General features: G+C 39.0%; 1 long non-coding RNA gene across 1 annotated transcript; it reads right to left on the bottom strand.

Annotated features, from left to right (window-relative positions):
• Positions 1-3,020: 3,020 nt before the first annotated feature.
• On the bottom strand, positions 3,021-13,374 carry LOC123868258. The gene is made up of 3 exons (XR_006796623.1): positions 13,359-13,374; positions 3,609-3,613; positions 3,021-3,074 (listed from the first exon to the last, which is right to left on the bottom strand). It is a non-coding gene; the product is annotated as an uncharacterized LOC123868258 (long non-coding RNA).
• Positions 13,375-13,651: the final 277 nt, after the last annotated feature.

Below are 13,651 nucleotides of genomic sequence, written 5' to 3'. Positions count from 1 at the left end.
CTACAACTTTTCTATAGAAGTCAACCATACATCTCTAACCATTTAGGCAGCGTTCGCGAGAATCGTTAACGTACGGCAGTTTTTTCGAAGCCTTACTCCACAATTTTCACTACCACGAAAAATCCTATCTATTTTCCGGGTTAAAATATAGCCTATACGGATTCGGAAGAATCCGTATAGGCTAAGTAATGGTAAAAGAAATTTTGAAATCGGTCCAGTAGTTTATGAGCCTATTCAATACAAACATACAAAAATACAAAGGTTTCCTCTTTATAATATTAGTATAGATAAATCACAAACTATTTTACATAAAAATAATACAAGTGTAAATTAAAAATTTATAACACCCCCGACAAAGTATCTGAGTTTTCCAAAACATCATTTTCAAATAAATAATTATGTATCTAGGCAACGTCCATCTTGACAGCTTGACATTTGTCAATTGACATAATATTATGAACCTAACAGTTATCTAACCTTCTTTTCTACAAGAAAACTAGAAAAGAGCTGATAACTCTTAAACGGCTGAACCAATTTTTTTGGATTATAGCTAAGAACACTCTCGATCAAGCCACCTTTCAAACAAAAAAGAGTACATTAAAATCGGTTCATTCGTTTAGGCGCTACGATGCCACAGACAGATACACAGATACACAGATACACAGACACACAGATACACACGTCAAACTTATAACACCCCTCTTTTTGGGTCGGGGGTTAATAAATGAATATCTATTTTAGAATGTACAGGTAAAGCCCTTTCATATTATGATACCCCACTTGGTATAGTTATCTTACTTTGAAAATTGAAACATATTTTTTTAAAATAATGTATGTGAACACAAATTCGCGGTTTTCAGATTTATTCCTGTATTTGTGCTATAAGACCTACCTACCTACCAAATTTCATGATTTTAGATCAACGGGAAGTACCCTATAGTTTTCTTGACAGACACGACGGATCGACGCACGGACAGACAGACAGACAGACAACAAAGTGATCCTATAAGGGTTCCGTTTTTCCTTTTGAGGTAGGGAACCCTAAAAAGAAGATCAAGTTTTTCGACAGCAGCTCCAAAATGCTGAAATGTTTCTTTTAGCATTTCCAGAGGCTAGTATTTTCTGATGAATTCAACAATTTCGTTCAAAGTTGATTTAAATGCACCGTGACAAAAGATCCCCGGTTCCTCCCGCTCGCAGAAATACACGAAATTGGAGACGCGAGGCCTCTCATCCCAACGCGAAGTGGGTCGCCACACCAACATCTTCGACGCTACACAATGCCCCGCGCGGCACACTTCCGCAAACAAATCATACCGTTGACCTCAACAGCCTCTCCTACCGTTATACGTACATGTTACTATTGTGAGAGGTTTTTGTTACATTTAGCCGAGACTCATCGAGGCGGTCGAGGATAAATGAAAGCTTGCCTAAGGGAATGCTTTTGTTTATCTAAATAATATTTAAGAAACTTATATTGGTACTTCTTTTTTAGGGTTCCGTAGCTCAAAAGGAAAAATTTTACCCATTTGTTGTCTGTCTGTCTGTCCGACTGTCGTGTCTGTCAAGAAAACCTTAGGGTACTTCCCGTTGACCTAGAATCATGAAGCAGAATACGTAGGTCATATAGCACAAATAAAGGAAAAATTTCGAAAACCGTGAATTTTTGGTTAAGTACTTACATCAGAAAAAATAGTATATTTCATTACAAGTGCGGAAAGGCTGTCATTGCAAAGAGTTCCGACAAATGTCTACCCGAGCCGAGGCGTAGCTGAAGGCGAGGGTTGACAGTCGGAACGAGTTGCAATGACGGTTCCGCACGTGTACTGAACGACTATTTTTAATACAGTTGCGAAAAAATGAAGCAATTTAATAAAATAATAAAAACACAATAAACTCAACTAACTTAATTTAATTTAATTTAAAACAACTTTATTGTTAATAGATATAAAAAACTAGGGTCGAAATTACTCATTTTAGGCGACCAACAACTAAACTCGCAATGAAAATTTCTGAAAAATGGCGCCAACCGTAGAATATAAGCAGAGTTTTTTTTTTCTTCACCCATTCTGGTAGGCAAAGGGAACTATGCCCATACAGCCAAGTCTTCAGTAGAAGTTTTTTATTGATATGAAATGAAAATGAAGTTTAATGAGATGAAATGAAATGAAACCTAACCAAACTCATTCAATCAAATCATTAAATCTGATATTGAAACAAATTAGTAGCTTCTTATTAGAAATACGTATTTGCATGAATCATAAAAACTTCTATGAATTTTTTTAGTAAAAACTTCATGGTTGGTTTTTCTTTTTAATATTCTGACAGTTGGGAAAGAAAAAGCACGAGTGCGGGAAAGGTAAAGAAAAAGCACGAGTATGTAATAGCCCACATCCCGAACGCTATACGTCCCTGCAATACGCCACTTTTGTAGCAACTGTATTAAAAAAATTGTTTTAATATTCAAGCGGACTAACTTAGAACGTGTAGGATAGTTTTATTAAACTCTTATTAGTCAGTTTCTATGCGACATCGTACCGAAACGATAAATTGTAAGTGGTCTACTTACTAGCTGGGTTTCTTTTCCGCACAAGGTAGAGGCTGCAGAACAAATAAATTGTTGGTAGGTAACCAACTAACCACGGCCGAAGCCTTCAACCAGACCTAATACGAGACAATTTAAAATTAATTATAAATTCACAAACTTCTACTGGAACTTGAACCCAGGATCTCCAACTTATCACATTATCTCTACAGCGTCATTTTTTCTACTTATTATAAAAAAAAAACTTTAACGGTTTTCTGATTGCTGAAACGTTTAGAAAACTTGAAGCTGAACGCTCGGTTTCCGAACAAAGGCGAACACATTACAGTTCACGTACTCTAATCTTTATGGTATTGCACTGTTAATCCTGATTAATATTCCCTTTACGTTTGCAACTAGCTCGAAGCCTGCGATTTGATATGACAACAGTCTAATTGGAACTTACAATCAGTTGGATATGATCATCATCTTAACTCATCGTTGGCCCACTACTGAGCACGAGTCTCCACTCAGAAGGAGAAGGGTTTAGCTATAGCCTATCATTATGGCCAAGTGCGGATCAGCAGCATTATGAAGAACTCCCCGGCGCGGCGTGTAGGTTTCGTCAGATGTTTTCTTTTGCCGTTAAAGCGAGCGTGCCAGTAATCCTTTAAGCCGCCGAGTCTCCATACGTATAGTCGCCTGGAGTACCTCCATAAAGAATTCTGTTATATATTGTTGTTAGCGGGAATGTGAGATAAACAGACAACGCGGGAATGCTCACAATCCTCATATATACCGTTGCTCCGTCGCAAGCGATGCGGAATTCCATTCGTATTATTTGTCTATTTTCTCGGTAAATAACTCTTATTCCTTAATATTAATAAGATTTTGATATGTCTGGCAGTGAAGTAGGCAGGTAAACTTTCTGAATAAACTATTTAGCTTGTCCTTGGATTTCTCGACATCTATGTTTCATTCTAAGCGCACTAATTTTGATAATTTAGGAAGGACGTTTTTCTTGTGGTAGTAGTTTTTAAGAGATACACGCATACACACAGAGGCAAACATTTTAAACCTATACGTCATCTGTAGAATGAAAAACTGACTAACATATGAGAATTTGCATGTAAGTTTGCTATGGAGCAAACCTATATGCAAATTCTCAGGTTTCAACATAGAAAAATAATTTTCAGAAAATAGGTAAGTACGAGTACATCCCATCAGCCAATTATTTTTTACTAGCGCTTGGCTCAGAGCGCCCAGAGCACGCTTGCCTAGAGGATACCTATTCACTCGTATTTGAACTTGCATAAAACTAGAGATTCCATACCTACATGTTAGCACATGATTCTATTATTTCAGTAGATCTACACAGAAGTAATACATATGTTAAACACACGGTAACACGTCCCGGCGGCGCGTAGTTTTAATGACATTAGTTGTCGCACGAGTTGGGTAACTGACGCGGAGTTCTGCTGACCTCGACACCTGCGCGCTGTCGCATGTTGCTGTTCAATGCTCAAGTGTTAGCGGCGTGGGGCAAACCCTCACCTATGACTTGGTGATGTGTGATACAATATTCAAAAAATAAACGCTTTTTCTGTCTTTGCATACACCGCACGCCCTGCAGGCTGCAGAACGAACCGAAATTGACAAACTCAGCTCTTGCGGCGTTATTCGTCTCTAATATCTGAATGTAATGTAGGTACTTGTAGGTAAGATTGATTAATTTATTACTGAAACATGTGTAACTAGCGACGTGTGGTGTAGTATGCGATCATCATTACACCCCGCTCACTCCGGCAGCGGGGAATGACACTGTGGATGGTATCCGTGCCTCTCATGCAAATGGGAGCCGAACGGAACAGGTACACCTCTCTAAAAGGAAGTGATTAAAAGTTTAGATTTTACAACGGACTTTAGTCGAGCTCCCTGGTGCAAATGATAGGTGCAGGGTTTGATTCCTGCTGGGGTCTATTTGAACGTTATCATTACTGCGGAGCGGACGTCCACAACTGGACATAGGCCTTTTTAACCCCCGACCCAAAAAGAGGGGTGTTATAAGTTTGACGTGTGTATCTGTGTATCTGTGTATCTGTGTGTCTGTGTATCTGTGTATCTGTGTGTCTGTGTATCTGTGTATCTGTGTATCTGTGTATCTGTCTGTGGCATCGTAGCGCCTAAACGAATGAACCGATTTTAATTTAGTTTTTTTTGTTTGAAAGGTGGCTTGATCGAGAGTGTTCTTAGCTATAATCTAAAAAAATTGGTTCAGCCGTTTAAGAGTTATCAGCTCTTTTCTAGTTTTCTTGTAGAAAAGAAGGTTAGATAACCGTTAGGTTCATAATATTATGTCAATAGACAAATGTCAAGCTGTCAAGATGGACGTTGCCTAAATACATAATTATTTATTTGAAAATGATGTTTTGGAAAACTCGGATACTTTGGATCGTCGGGGGTGTTATAAATTTTTAATTTACACTTGTTTATGGTTCTATTCTATGGTTCTTATGGCTCATTGATATTGACTTTTCTTGTGCTCATTGATAATGATAATGATATTTAAAGCGATTCCAAGAATTAATTCAACGTTCTTACATCGAATATTATGATGCTGATATTTTCGCCCCGTTTTCGGGTCTTAATATTTTAATGTGCTTCGTTGGAAGCATCGAGCGCACACAACAGGCAGGTACCTACCTTCTTACATGTATTGGCGTCACTCAGAAAAACAGGTATTATTTAAATATTTTTATCGAATTATTGGAATGTCCTCTCCAAAACCAACACAAAGAAACACAAGTTTAATGTGTAAGGTTATCCGAGAGTTTTAATCTAAACAAACTAATGCCAAAATAAATAATTTAATTAGAGCGTGATTGCTATCACAACATCTAATTATTCAGTTCACCATCCAAATACCGAAAATATGCGATATCGCCCCGAATCTCGGAAGGAGACTGAACTAAAACCTTCAAAACACCCGTATTTATGCAAGTTCAATCTTGTTGGCCTCCTAGCAACAGATTGTATGACATCGAATGAGCCAAATATCGATTTTATCAATCTACCTACATCAGATAAATTAATAATTTTATTTTATTTTTGACAACTCAAATCAATTTTTAAAAATAACCTTACAGTTCGGCCGTCCTGAATTTAACACGCCCTCGTGTTTCTAAATAATCTTGTCATGTCAGTCGCGGGCTTCCTTGCCCTAAGTCAAATCCAAATCATGGGCTATCCTGCCCTCCGTCAAATCATTAAAACCTACCCTTGAACTGCCGAACTCTCAGTTTTAATATCAAGTCAACAATAAATCCAAACGACTAACTTCTCATTCGATGTATACAAAATCTGAACCACTTATTGCAAATTACTTTCCACTTCACAAAAGACTAAATTCTTAAAAAAAAAACTAAAAATTTTAATCACCAAATCAAACTCAATAAAATTTTTAATCAAATGTGGGTTGTTTACAAAAAGATACCAAAGTGAAATTAAGACAACGTGAGACACGTCCCGCTTCTGAATTATTGGCGTCACTCAGAAAAACAGGTATTATTTAAATATTTTTATCGAATTATTGGAATGTCCTCTCCAAAACCAACACAAAGAAACACAAGTTTAATGTGTAAGGTTATCCGAGAGTTTTAATCTAAACAAACTAATGCCAAAATAAATAATTTAATTAGAGCGTGATTGCTATCACAACATCTAATTATTCAGTTCACCATCCAAATACCGAAAATATGCGATATCGCCCCGAATCTCGGAAGGAGACTGAACTAAAACCTTCAAAACACCCGTATTTATGCAAGTTCAATCTTGTTGGCCTCCTAGCAACAGATTGTATGACATCGAATGAGCCAAATATCGATTTTATCAATCTACCTACATCAGATAAATTAATAATTTTATTTTATTTTTGACAACTCAAATCAATTTTTAAAAATAACCTTACACATGTAAGCACGTTACACTAAATACGATCTCTGCTGCTCTAATTTTGAGAACAGTAACAGAATTCATTTCTATTTTTTAACCGACTTCCAAAAAAGGAGGAGGTTCTCAATTCGTCGGGATCTTTTTTTTTTATTTTTTTTTTTATTTTTTATGTATGTTCCCCGATTACTCAAAGACCTCTGGACTGATTTGGAATTTTTTTTTTTGTTTGAAAGGGTATACTGTGCAGGTGGTCCCATATAAATTTGGTGAAGATCTGATGAATATCTTCGGAGATGGAGAACAGAACTCCTCAATGGATAAGAGCAAATTGCTCGCGATCACTGTAATAGCTTAGTAAACAGTAGGGTTTTAACTGGGCACAGCATATTATAGTACAGTGGGGCCACTAAAAATTGTGAAATAAAAAAATTTCAAAAGAAAAATAAAACCGACTTCAAAAACCAAAAACACTAAAAAGTAGAAAATAATTTTTGTTTAGCTACACATGTAATGTACCTAGGTATGAAGTCGGGCGAGCTTCACTCTTGGATTTCTAATTTTGTTTTAATATGCTCGCTCGACTTCATACCTAGGTACATTACATGTGTAGCTAAACAAAAATTATTTTCTACTTTTTAGTGTTTTTGGTTTTTGAAGTCGGTTTTATTTTTCTTTTGAAAATTTTTTGTATTTCAAACCCCTATTTTACCCCTTTAGGGGTTGAATTTCCAGAAATCCCTCCTTAACGAATGTCTACGTCTGTACGTGCCACAGCTACCTTCGCGCTGCGGTTGTGATTTGCTGAGCCTCTGAGTCTACTCGGTGAACCCAAACAAAACCTACCTAAAAAGTTATAAAAAACTGTATATGTGAGGAGCGCCCATAGAAGCATAGAGGACAGTTTTAGGGTTCCGTAAAGAGTTGAAATTTTCACAGAATGTGTATTTATTTCTATTGCCGGTCGCTATAACAACAAGTAATAAAAATTTCAAAATGGCCGCCATGAAAATTAAAAAAAAAACAGTGTTATTTCTTGTACGCTGGTACGGAACCCTTCGTGTGCGAGTGCGACTCGCACTTGACCGGTTTTTTGTCGCACGCTGCTGCTATGCCTAACTCACGTGATTTCATGAGCCGAACAAAAAAAGGTTTAGGAACGAGACAAATCTCCGACAGTTATGTAACTGTTTCAAAGTAAACCGGATTAGTCCCGGCAACAATCACTAACTGACTAATTACTCCTAGTTGGGGATCGCGAGATCGCGGTAATTTCCTCCGGGACACACACAGACAGACGGCCAGAGAGTTTCTTTCATAATACATTGTAATATTGTACCAATTTCAAGTTGGGGTGTAAACCTACATTTCTAAATGTCAAGTTTCTATACTTAGCGGTTTGAGAAGTCGGTGAAACTTCAGTCAACACTTTTCTTTCATTAACCCTCGACCCAAAAAGAGGGGTGTTATAAGTTTGACGTGTGTATCTGTGTATTTGTCTGTAGCATCGTAGCTCCTAAACGAATGAGCCGATTTTAATTTTTTTTTTTTTTGTTTGAAAGGTGGCTTGATCGAGAGTGTTCTTAGCTATAATCCAAAAAATTGGTTCAGCCGTTTAAGAGTTATCAGCTCCTTTCTAGTGTTCTTGTAGAAAAGAAGGTTAGATAACCGTTAGGTTCATAATATTATGTCAATTGACAAATGTCAAGCTGTCAAGATGGACGTTGCCTAAATACATAATTATTTATTTGAAAATGATGTTTTGGAAAAATCAGATACTTTAGATCGTAGGCGCGGAATAGTCCAATAAAATCAGTTCAGCCGTTTGAAAGTTATCAGATCTTTTCGGTCTTTTCTAGTTACTGTAACCTTCACTTGTCGGGGGTGTTATAAATTTTTAATTTACACTTGTTACGCGTGAGTCAGTAGGTAAAGAAGTTATGACACGTAGAATCTGGTCCGACAACAGCGCCGCCGCCACAAAACAAAAACGCAATGTTTGAGACTGCAGAGTTCGCGTTAATTGGGTGACGTCACGAGCTGCGTGAGTGACAGCGAGAGGAGTGGAGAGGCTGTGCGCCTCTCGCGGGATCTACTCGCGTGCTCCAGCAAACAATGCCCGCCACTAAACACGACACATATCGTATATCTTACATCTGTGTACATATATACATAAAAAAAGAAAAACTGACTCTTGAAAATTCAATCCCTGAAGGGGTATAAAACAGTGTGTGGTCCATCAACCAGTAATAAATAAATCACCAAAAATCGGTCTGTATCCATTTCTACTCCTATTTAGTTGGCCCAACGCATTGGCCTATTTTGTAGGTACACAATGGCCAAAGAAATTAGGTTCAAATGTATAAATGACTACTTATAATACTTCTTCGTCATAAATAACATCAGGCGCGCACGCACACGGTTTTATTCATAAGGCTTTGACAATACGAGCTACAATGCCTTGAACACAATATAATGTAGGCACCTCTCTCATCCAAAATCGGTCAAGTGCGAGTCAGAGTCGCGTACGAAGGGTTCATCTTACAAAAAAAAAAACATTTTTGGGTGGCAATAGATATACATTCTGTGAAAATTTCAACTCTCTAGCTATTACGGTTCACAAGATATAGCCCACTGATAGACATCCAGATGAACGCACGGAGGGTTAGCGAAGGCATCCTTCAGATACGGAACCCTAAAACTAGCCGCTGATGGACGTCGTTGTCTTGTCCACTCGCGCGGAAGATCAAATAAAAGCCGCCTTTATCGCCGGCGTGAGCGATTTTATTACTTTTATACTGCCTTTTCATTAAATATCCGGCGGTTGTGCGGATATACCTACCTACGACGGCTAGAGACCAAATCATTGCCATTTCAGCCATCTAACACTTCTACGAATAACTATTATAATGTTCTCTTTATACCTATTCGTATAACAAGTGTAAATTGAAAATTTATAACACCCCCGACTAGTGAAGATTACAGTAACTAGAAAAGAGCTGATAACTTTCAAACGGCTGAACCGATTTTCTTGGATTATAGTTAAGAACATTCTCGATCAAGCCACCTTTCAAACAAAAAAAACTAAATTAAAATCGGTTCATTAGTTTAGGAGCTACTAAAGTTAAAGTGATCGCAAAACAAGTCTACCTAGTCCAAAGTTGCGCAGGTCATAGACTAGCTGAGATCTGTTCGCCCAATGCGTAGCCTCGTGCTCAATTTGCACTACTTATTTGGAACGTCTGGCTACGCTCATGGGCTCAAAGATTGAACGTTGAAAATCTTTAGACCCGTGTTTACTCGAAAAATACCTACAGACCGATAAGTATTACAGTTTGCCAGAAATCTGACAAATCACACGCAGAATTTAATATCTGAAGTGTCTACGTTTCACTAAGTTTGATTGGTTAGTCAATATTCCGATTGTATGAACAGCGCTATGAATAGCAACCATAGAAAAGGTGGTCTGTGATAGCAACCAACAAACTTTTCGAATATTTTTTTACCTGAAACGTCGCACAATAGTACAGTTATTTCCTCTCTAGAATACGGTCCCCAATAAAAATATGGTAAATGCGCCGAGATAGAGTAAATACATGGTCCTTTACGTTCGAGTCGCCGCGTCCCGAGAGCTCCCCGGGGACTTCCCGGGACTGGCGTGCCCCGTGTGTGCCCTCCTCACACCCGCCCACACCGACCCTCACCGATACACATTACATACGCCGCACGCGCCGCAAGCGAGGTACAACGAGAGCATGAGATACGTACATAATCCCGCATCCAGGTTCTTCCAAACAGAGGGTAGACCGTAATCTAAAACATCGTAGACCCAAATTTGAAACTAGGTTGGACTGTTGTCTTACTAACTCCTAAGGACCAATCATAACAAAGGAAATATCTTGTTCACGAAACGCCGTGTAAAAGTGTCTTTAGAGATGGGACTATAGCAAAAGCTTAGTTATCGGATAAAGGGAACATTAGTCAGATGGCTAACATTAATTAACAAACAATAAAAATCGTCCAATGCCACACTTTTACCCACACTTGTTCAAAACCCGAGGTACAGTCGATGCTATTTATGTCATTCGCATTTTCATGATTGAATCATGCGCTGCGGTGGCGCGCGCGGCGCTCGCGGCGTGTGGTGATGTGCGAACACCATGTATAATAATTTATAATGTCAGCTTACGTCAGGAGTCTACTTAGAATCAGACCCTTGAAATTGATTTGTCTCTCAAATAGTTTTGCGTAAGTAGGTAAGAAAAGCTATTTAGTATTTATTAACGGGCTATTGTTTGTAGTCGTATATTACCACTTTTGCTTTTGTTATTTTTAACCCTCGACCCAAAAAGAGGGGTGTTAAAAGTTTGACGGTGTATCTGTGTATCTGTCTGTGGCATCGTAGCTCCTAAACTAATGAACCGATTTTAATTTAGTTTTTTTAGTTTGAAAGGTGGCTTGATCGAAGGTGTTCTTAACTATAATTCAAGAAAATCGGTTCAGCCGTTTGAAAGTTATCAGGTCTTTTCTAGTTACTGTAACCTTCACTTGTCGGGGGTGTTATAAATTTTTAATTTACACTTGTTTATATTTAGGTGTAAATACAAAAGAATTGACATTCTAAAAGCTAAAATATGAAATGAGAGTATTAATAATTTTATATTTAGCTATGAATCTACAACTCATCAATATATGTAGGAGTAGAGTAAATATACATAATATTATGTAACGCGTGGTTCACGTGCGAGCTGCAATCAGCGAGTGTACCCTCTCAATGCAGAGCAAACAACTCCGCCGCATTGATATTCCTGCTCCGTTGCTATGAATATCGTTGTTCTACTGTATCCATGCCACGACACGCGGCTACCACGAGGCGAGGTGAAGAGGGACAGAATTAGTCTGTGTCTGATCTCTTTCGAGTCGTGTCGGATTGCTGTCCCACCGGACTAAGAAAGTGAGGGAACAGAGAGTGCACCTGTGTTTGCGCACTTTATGCGTTTATTCGTAGTGCGCTCCAAACAAACGTAGTTTAGTTCACCAATCAAATTCAATAAAATTTTGTAGCTCCATCAATCACGTTGTTCGGGCTACGTTCGCGCCACGTCCCACACCACCGCGTTGTAAGAACTTGGAACGCAATAAGAATATAATATGTTCTTATCTCCAGCTTGCAATAACAGATTTATCCCGTGTTTTCCCCTCCCTCTCTTCCCCCGGCACAAACCATTGCCAATGTCGTATTGTTGCGTTTAGTGCAGCTTATCATAGCTCGTAGGTACACCGTTGCGATTTCTCTTCTTGAAGCGGTCCTTTTTCCTAATTAGCTGAGGGTCGTAACCCCTTTCATAAATCACATAATAGTAAAAGTGTTGAGATTATAATTCCCAAATCCTGCAGCATGAGATACGACTCGGCTGTGACAGTGTATCAGAAGCTAGGTATGACACCCGGGTGCTCCCCGAGGCACGGAGCGGCAAAAGGGCAAGAATATCATCAAAGTCGGTCACCCATCCAATTCGACTTTGGTCAACGTTGCTTAACCAGCGTAACTAATACACGTTTTCACAACTAGGCCACGTGCCCCTCAAAAAAATATAAATGGAATATTTGATAAGAGGAAATTGTGTTATTATTCCGTTTGCTCTCAATTGTCATAAAAGTTGTCACAAAGGAAATGGAAACCCTCGCAAGTCTCATGGATCCGTTCGTACGACTTGTCACACAATAACATTACACCCCCGACAAGTGAAGGTTACAGTAACTATAAAAGAGCTGATAACTTTCAAACGGCTGAACCGATTTTCTTGGATTATAGTTAAGAACACTTTCGATCAAGCCACCTTTCAAACAAGAAAAACTAAATTAAAATCGGTTCATTAGTTTGGGAGCTACGATGCCACCGATATAGAGATGCACACGTCAAATTTATAACATCCCTCTTTTTGGGTCGGGGGATAATAAATACAAATATCACGACTAGTTGACGTCCGCGACTTCGTCCGCGTGGATTTAGGTAAGTACTCAAAATTCCCGTGGGAACTCTTTCATTTTCTGTGTTAAATATACTTAATAATAATCCTTGGTCCCCCCCCCCCCAAAAACAAATTTTTGTTTGTCTGTCTGTCTGTCTGTCTGTCTGTCTGTCTGTCTGTTTGAAAAGGCTAATCTTTGGAACGGCTGAACCGATTTTGACGGGATTTTCACAGACAAGTAGAGGATTGACCAGGGTGTAACATAGGCTACTTTTTTAACCGACTTTCAAAAAGGGAGTTGTGTTTTTCTACCTATGTACACCGAAATCTCTGAGATTTCTGAACCGATTTGCGTAATTTTTTTTTTAATCGATAGAGGAACTTTGCGACATTGTTTCATAAAAAATTTGGATTCCAACTCCTCAATCCTGATGCTGCAGGGGATCTGACCAATCCACGCGGGCGAAGCTGCGGGCATCAGCTAGTAGTTATATAAACCAGCGGCAATATAGAAATTATAAACTCCAAATTGCCCCTACCGGGTATCGAACTCACTTGTAACGCTCGTCGCTGCCTCCAGTGTGGACGAGGCTGTATCATGCAGTATGTACGCGGCTCAGGAAGGTAAGTGACCGGCCGGGGAGCCTACGCTCGCTGCATTATTGACGCGCTGAAGGTGAAGGCCGCAGCTCAGGAGTCGGGACAGTAGCTCTTGTCTCGTGAATATTGTACAAGGCTCCATTTTCTCGCAAGAAGTAGTGCTAAAAGGTTAACTATTTGTCTTTAAAGGCGCAAATTCTAACTCAAGGCATGTGAAATGCTGTGTAATATTTTCACAACCTCATCATGGTGGACCCATCGCCGGCTCACTACTGAGAATGAGTTTCCTCTCAAAATGAGAAGAGTTTGACCACAGTCCACCACGCTGGCTCAGTGCGGATCGCCAGACTTCACACACCTTTGGAGAACACTCAGGCGTGCAGGTTTCTTCATAATGTTTGTCTTCACCGTTAAAGAAAGTGATATTTAGTTGCTTAAAACGCACATATTGAATCCGAAAAGTAAGAGATGCGTGCCGGAATCGAACCCGTGGCCCCCGACTTCTTAGCCTAATTGCCTAGTAGCTATCACCTCTGTTTCTCATACTTACATACTCTCTAAATGTATAATCCTCCTTCTGATACAATCGGGTAAAACAGTAACGCGA

The sequence above is a fragment of the Maniola jurtina genome, chromosome 9, assembly GCF_905333055.1.
Source record: "Maniola jurtina chromosome 9, ilManJurt1.1, whole genome shotgun sequence".
NCBI lineage: Eukaryota > Metazoa > Arthropoda > Insecta > Lepidoptera > Nymphalidae > Maniola > Maniola jurtina.
The sequence above is the reverse complement of the archived record's forward strand: the minus strand, read 5'-3'. Positions and strand labels throughout refer to the sequence as shown.